This window comes from Rosa rugosa, chromosome 4 (genome assembly GCF_958449725.1).
Source record: "Rosa rugosa chromosome 4, drRosRugo1.1, whole genome shotgun sequence".
NCBI lineage: Eukaryota > Viridiplantae > Streptophyta > Magnoliopsida > Rosales > Rosaceae > Rosa > Rosa rugosa.
Genome location: NC_084823.1, coordinates 44,865,740 through 44,873,984, shown reverse-complemented (window position 1 = coordinate 44,873,984; position 8,245 = coordinate 44,865,740).

Genomic DNA, 8,245 nt, shown 5'->3' with positions numbered 1-8,245 from the left:
CAGTTTGATAATGCCAAACGAGGGAATTAGCTTATAGGAATTATGAAATCCTCACTTTCAATTAAATTCCATCATATTTTCCCTCATCCAAACACACTCTAAGTGTAATCAATTACTAAAAATTCAAGACCCTCACATTTATAATGGAAGCAAAGGTAATTAATCATTTTTCTTGTCAGTATTTAATTAAAAAAATCAAAAATTAAATTGAATTCAGAAAAGAAATATATATTTAAATCGTAATTGGAGCCCATAAAATCTGATAATTAGAGTAATACTAAATTCTTTTAAGGGTTTTTATCCATTTACACCATTTTTAGAGATTTTTTTCCCACTTACCCCATTAAGTTTTTTTAATTCTCTCTTACCCAATACACTCTAAGGGAGTCTTCCCTAATACCCCATTAAGATTTTTTTTTTGTTTTTAATTTTTTTTTAATACCATTTTACCCCTCACCCCTTTGTTACTTAGAGAGAGAGATAGAGAAAATGCAAGAGAGAGAAACCATAGGAGACTTCGCCGGAGCCCGGTCCCACCTGCCGGAGTCCGGTCACCGGCCACCGGAATCCGGTCACCGTGGAGGAGAGAGATAGAGTGGCCGTGGATGTAATTAATTAATTGATTTAAGGGCAAAATGGTCATTTGGTGTTAAATTAGGTAGGTGGGAATAAAAATCTGTTGGTGGGGTAAATGGGATAATTTTTGCTCATTTTGGGGCTATGGGTCAAGGACCCTTCTTTTAATAAAGGATGGAAGAATATGGAATGAAAGAGTTAAAAATGGATCTAATAATTAATTCTTCACTATTTTTTTATTTTATCTTTACAAAAAGAGTAGTGCTACATACACCAAAAAATTATACAAAAAACTAATACCAAAGGATGTGGCATCCTACGTGGCATATGTCCAGTCATCACCTTCAATTAAATAATTTGCAGCATATTATCTATCTAATAATATTCATTTTCAATTAACCTAAAAATGTAAAAAAAAAAATTAAAATAACTTCCTTATATAAAAGGAAGACGTGATGATCAAACAAACCAATCTATAACTCTGCAAATTTAACGGTTCACAGATGTATAGAAAGAGGTGGATGATTATAGATAACCAGCCCTGAAAAATTAAACTTTTTTTTTTAGAAGAGAAAAAAAAATAATCATAACTGAAACAAGTCATGTAATCTAGCTAACTAAGATGTCGCTCATCTTTAGAAATTAGAAGCATCGACCTTCGATTCTTCAACTATTGATTAAGGCACTTGAGGAAGGGTGCCTTAATCAATACTTTGATGCAGTAAGTATTCTTGGCTTTGGATTGGAGGCCCGAGGAATAGTAAAGTGCATTTGCATCAGATTCTTGTCTATAATTTTGTCCTCGTCTTTGCTTGTATTCTCGATTTCATGGCTATGGCTATGGCGAGTCATCTTCACTGTGGAGGACTCTGGAGGTGTTCTATCAAAATAAAAATTTTAATTGTTGATTTTTATTTTAAATGAAGAAGAATAAAATATGAAGACATGTGGGAAATTATTAAGATTGAGATGATGATGTGGCACATGCCACCTCATTTGGTATAGGTTTTTTGTATAACATTTTGGGATCTGAAACATTTTCCTTACAAAAATTATATGTAAGTTTAAAATTTTGGAGGCCCACACATTTGGAGGCCCTAGGCACAGGCCTATTTCGCTTAGGCCCAGGGCTGGCACAAGAGCTTCTCTTTTGATGGTGAGATAGAAAAGGATTGTCTTGTTGAATCATATTAATGATTTTTGATCTTTAAGTTTCAACTTTCAATTGGGTGCTGGGGTCTGATACGCAAGCAATGTCAGTATGGAAATCAAATCTCTCAGGTTGCAGCCGTGCCTTAAAGTCATGGAGTAGAAAAACATTTTCCAACCCCACCACTCAAGTTGCAGAGAAGCTTGTTGAATTGGAAAAGCTTTATGAGTCCAATCAGCCTGATGTTCTGCAGCAGATTCAGAATATTACTTCCCAGATCACCAATCTCTGGACCCAGGATGAAATGCACTGGCAGCAGCGTTCCAGGGTAAATTGGCTAAAGTTGGGAGATCGGAACACGAGTTTTTTCCATCACTCAACTCTACAGAGAAGACAATTTAACAAAGTCTTGCGCCTTCAAGATTCAAATGGGGATTGGTTGGAAACTGATAGAGAAATTACCAATCTTTTCTCTGCTTATTTTCAGGAGTTGTTCACTTCGAATGGCCCGCAAGAGTGGGGTGAAGTTCTGGATTTTGTGGATCCAGTTGTCACCACTGATATGAATGTCAAGCTCACTGAGTTGATTACTCTTCAGGAGGTTAAAGATGCGGTTTTTGATCTAGGTGCAACAAAAGCTCCGGGGCCAGATGGTTTTTCTGGTGTTTTCTATCAATCTCAATGGGATACTGTAAGAAGTATAATTCATGAGTTAGCCTTACAACATCAATCAACATCCTCTCTGCTCCAGGTTATGAATCAATCTCATCTTGCTCTTATTCCTAAAGTTAAGGCACCTGTGACTGCTTCCCAATTCAGACCAATTGCATTGTGTAACTTTTCTTACAAAATCTTGACTAAGATTCTTGTAAATCGTCTCAAGACTTTCATGCCATGTCTAATCACTGAGAATCAATCAGCTTTTGTTTCTGACAGACAAATCCAAGATAATATTATTGTGGCCCATGAGATATTTCACCATTTGAAGTTGAGCAAGTCTGGTGACAATTACGCATTCGGTTTAAAGTTGGACATGAACAAGGCATATGACCGCATCGAATGGAATTTCCTTCGAGCTGTTCTTCTGAAAATGGGCTTTGCAGATCGGTGGGTGGATTTGGTTATGAATTGTGTTACTTCTTCAACTCTCTCGATCCTTATAAATGGAAAACCAGGTCCATTTTTCAAACCTTCTCGTGGCCTTAGACAAGGAGACCCCCTGTCTCCATTCCTATTTCTTTTTGTGAATGATGTGCTGTCAAATATGATCATCAAATCTTGTCAACAATCTCTGCTGCATCCAGTGACAATTGGTCCCCAAAGTCTGGGTATCAGTCATCTCTTTTTTGCAGATGACTCACTGTTTTTTCTCAAGGCTTCTCTGCAAAATTGTGAGATGTTATCAAATTTACTCCATACTTTTTGTATAGCCTCAGGTCAGCTCATAAATGTGGAAAAATCGTCCATTTATTTCAGTCCGAATACTCCCCCAGAAATAGGTCATCTGCTCAGTTCAATCATGCAAATCCCAACTGTGACTGATCCGGGGAAATATTTAGGCCTCCCTACATTTTGGCATCGTTCCAAAAAAGCTGCTCTTGGTTATATCAAGGATTCTATCACCAAGAAGGTGAAAGGCTGGAAGCAAGCTACTCTTAGTCAGGCCGGCAAGGAACTTCTGATTAAAGCTATAGCGACAGCAATTCCAGCCTACCCAATGGCTTGCTTCAAATTCCCAGTTTCTCTTTGCACCCAACTCAATGGGATTTTAGCAAATTTTTGGTGGGGAAGTCAGGACTCTAATGGTCTGCACTGGAAATCTTGGGATTTTCTTTGTCTTCCCAAAAAAGATGGCGGTATGGGGTTTCGAAACTTGGAGGATTTCAACAACTCTCTCTTAGCAAAACAGGCTTGGAGAATCATTCAAAATCCTACAGCTCTTTGGGTCCGTCTTCTGCAACAACGATATTATCCGTCAGCTTCCTTTCTTATTGCCAAAAAAGGTTCTTCTTCGTCTTGGATTTGGTCTAGCTTGCTCATTGGAAGAGATCTGATTCTTCGGGGTTCTCAATGGAATATCGGTAATGGTATTGATGTTAATATTAGTCGAGACCGGTGGATCCCTTCTAACCCTCCATCAAGTCTCTTGTTACCTCAGCAGTATCAGCGCAACTCAGTGGCTTCCCTCATCAATTGGGATACCAACACTTGGAATCTAGTGGACATTGCACCCCATATATCTCCTGCTCAAGCTCAATTAATTTTTGCCATTCCAATTACTGATAGAAGAATTCTTGATTCTCTTGTTTGGACTCACACCAAAAATGGTGAGTTTTCTGTAAGGTCGGGGTATCACTTCCAACATTTTCAAGTGCATCGAGAATTATTTCAACATCCTCACAGGTCTCACAATATCCCGTCCCACTTATGGAATTGGATATGGAAGTTGAAGACCATTCCGAGAATTAAGAACTTTCTTTGGCGTGCTTGCCATGGAATTCTTCCAACAAAGGGAACTCTCACTAGAAGACACATTGCCACCTCTGCTGAGTGCCATATGTGTTCGCATCATGATGAGTCAATTGAACACGCCCTCCTGACTTGTCCCTGGATTGTAAGTGCTTGGTTTGCTCATCCTTTCTCTTATAAAGTCCCTCTCCAAACCATTACTTCTTTTGACAGATGGTTATTCTCTGTAAGTCAATTAGAGAAATCGAGTGACTTTGCTACGCACATATCTTTCTTTCTCTGGCAATGTTGGAAACATAGATGTGATTGTCTATATAAACATATTCCTCCAGACCCTATCAGGATTGCTTTGTCTTCTTATCATGCAGCAAATGAGTTTATTGCAGCAACCAAGCCTGGGATTCCCATTTCAAGACAATTGCAACGTCTTACTCAGTCTCTTCCTTGCCTCTCAAGATGGATTCCACCTCCTATGAATGCCATTCGAATAAACACTGATGCTTCATGGTTCCACCACTACAATTATGAGCAATGGCTACGGAAGGGTAGCCACGGTTGCAGTGTTTTGTGAGCAAGAGTTTCAGTCAACGTAATTCAATCACTGTATGAATGAATCTGCGGGTGATGCATGCCACATTTATTTACAAGCGTGACTTTTCTTTAAAATATTGCTTCAGTCCTCTTTTTGCATTGGTCTTGGTAAATCCCTCTCTCTCTCTCTCTCTCTCTATCTCTTTGTCGGTCACTTTTTTATAAAATATTGTTTCAGTCCCTTAAATGTCCCCCCTTCCGTCTCTCTCCCCCTCCCCTTCCCAAAAACCAGATCTGTGACCCCCACCGCCCTCTTCAAAAACCAGATCTCTGACCCCCACCGCGACCCTCACAACCCCCTCCGTTTCCAACCATCACTGATGGCCTCTCCTTCTATCTTTTTCATGTTATCTGCACTTTCCTTCACACATGGATCTGATCAATTTTATAATTGTAATCTTTTCTTCTGTCATATTGCGATTTCTTCGATTTGGCTGTAAATTTGAAAAAATTGTGTATCTTTTGTTTGTGAGGTAGAAATTTCGTTTTCCTTTTTGTGAGTTTTGATTATGAATTGAGTTTTTGGGTTTATTTCTGTTTTGGGTTTTGATCTTGAATTTATTTTTTTTTTTTGATACTTGCAGGTCGTATTGTTTGGCTGTTAAAACCCTCTGCCAACCTCATCTCTCAGGTATAGTTTCTGGGTTTGAGTTTTTATTGGTTTGAGATGGACTTTGAATTGGGTTTTCCTGAGGAGACCAATCTTGTATCTTTCTTAGTACTGCTAAAGTGCTAATATCTACTAATACTACTGCATCTAACAATATTGAATCACTGCATGAACTACCACTTGAAAGGAGTTTTCTGTTAGATTTATTTGATCCGAATCCCATTTTACATGATGGAACTTTCTGTTGTACTTTACTGTATATGAATATCTCTTTAAAGGTAGTCATATGCTTCTTCTTTCTTATCTAGCTCCTGCAGTTTGCTTCAACAAGGAATGAAACAAATAATAATAAGCCCAGAAACCTCTAAAGCTAAAGCATTAGAGAAGGTGGAGGATAAGTCCAAAGTTGCCAGGGTATACCAAATTTCCTATGCAAAATTAATTGTTTGTTGTTTTCTTACAGATTAATTGTTCCATAGTTTTCTTACAGATAATATGTCATTCATGCTGTAGTGCTAAAAATGTTCTTTGATGATTATTTAGGCATTGAAGGAAAGTGTTCTCCATTAAATATGTGAGGCAAAGCCATTGGCTCTGATCATTGATTGGAATTCACTCCTGTCTAACAAAAAGAAGAGAACTGTGATGTATTTTTTTGTATTTTGCTGCTGAGTTAACTGACTAATTTTTGTTCAAGCTGATTTACTTAGCAACTTGGATAATTACTGCTTACTCATTTCCTTTGCAATTTGGGCTTTTGTTAATTGTTCTTATACCCTTTACTAATATTTGTGTATGTTGTTATTAATTGCTGGCACATACTAAACTAGATTTCCCAACTTTCTTGCTTGTTAGCTCAATAGAAAATAGTTGATTGAGCCTTCAAACATTTAAAACCAATTGCAGGTGCTTGGCAGCAAAGGGTGAAAAGTCTGGTGGATGTGAAAGATATTCCAAATATTATCGTTCGCCATACCCAGGTGAATGGGCAAGTATTTCTTAGCTTATTTCTTCTGCAATTATTTGTCTTGCAATAAAATCTGATTGGAAGTTTAACTTTTTCTGTTAAAACTTTTTCATAAATGTAGTAAATTGTTGGTACTTTACTCATACGTAGATTGTCATTGCATAAACTGTGACATGACTGTGTAAGGATTGCATAATCTGAACTTTAACTTGCAGCATAGCCCTGGCAAAGTTTGCACCAGAATCACAGGGCACACTGAATTTTAAGTTTGGAACTTCTTCTAGAGCTGTATATTAGCCTTGAGAACTTTTTAGTTAGAAACTTGTATGTGATAACAGTACTATTGGGATGGAGTGGGTTATGTAATGCTGTATTTGGTTTGATTTATAGTACTCATAGTGACATTACTGTAATCTCTATGGTACAATGAATGAAGTTATTAATTTTATTTTCATCTTTTCTAGGCATGGTGAATTCAATACCCTGCAAAGCAGGTTAAAATCCAATGGAGATTTGTTAAATCATCATATTAATAGAACAGAAATTGGTAAATTAGGTTTGAATGGAGATGGGATGTCACGGATCAATATAGGCGTGGATAAAAGACATAGAGGTAGGGCCCCTGCAAGAGTCAAACTGAACAGAGCCACATTTCCATTTATATGTGACATATGGGCCTAAAGCAACTGGTCCACAGGGCACTGACATGAAAAAAAGTGGCTGCACCGTTACTTTGCTCCATAGACACAGATAATCGTTGCCTTTGACCTCTATACCCACGAATCATGCATGTGGCTGTTGTTCAGAATCGTGGTGGTGTTCAAAGACTCTCTTTTATGTGGATTAGCAGCAATTGCTCGTGATTCGAATGGTCGGTTGGTTGCGGGCAGAGCAATAAAGACGATGGCCCCTTCTGCAATGGCTGCAGAAGCTTTGGCTATTAGAGAAGCTATGCATCTTGCCAACACTTTCCCGTTGCAGGATATTTTCATTTCTTCCGACTCTCAAGATATTATCAACTCTCTTAGACAAAATAGCCCTGCTTCGGATTGGACAGCAACTAATATTCTCTCTCAAGTCCGGTATCTCCTTTCAACTCGGCATTTTAACTGGTCGTGGACCAGTAGAAAGGCAAACAAAGCGGCACATATTGTTGCTTCGTTAGTCTATAGTGGGAGGTGTCCTCCTAACTGGGTTCAGCACCCTCCTTCTCCCTTAGCTGCAGTTCTTGCTTTTGACGGTTTACCTAGTCCTCCTCACTTGTAGAGGCTGTTGTTTGTGTCTTTCTTTTTGTTGTTTCTCTCAAGGGTTCTTTTTCCCCTTGTGTTTTTTAATGATATTCCCCTTTGCCAAAAAAAAAAAAAAAAGTTTCAACTTTCAATTCTTACAAAAAAATTAGCTAAATTGGAAAACTTCACGGATGTTCGTCATAAATACTAAGATCTCTGCCAATTTTGACCTAGATGTTCTATAAGAAGGGCTGGCTCAAAACTCTTTACTCATCTAACAATGACACGGGAATATTTTAAAATTCATTTTTCGAATTCTGACATGAATACTTGTATTTCACACTCTATTATCCCTTCCTTTTCTGCCATCTGATTCACGTGTCTCAGGCTCTCAGCAACCACCAATAGTTTATTTAGAACATGTGGTAAACACATGCATTTGTCAATACTACTTTATATAATTCGGTTTAATCCTCGCATGTCACTCGTGGTATTAATCTTGCTATATTTTATTTCTCATCCAATCATCTTTCTTAGAGCAGCATTATTGGCTATAGTGTAAGTGGGTGCACAACAAGTTGAATTTGGTGGGACAATGTGTGTGTATATAGTCCTCGACGATCACCATTTTTCTTGTCGAGAAATATCAAAGT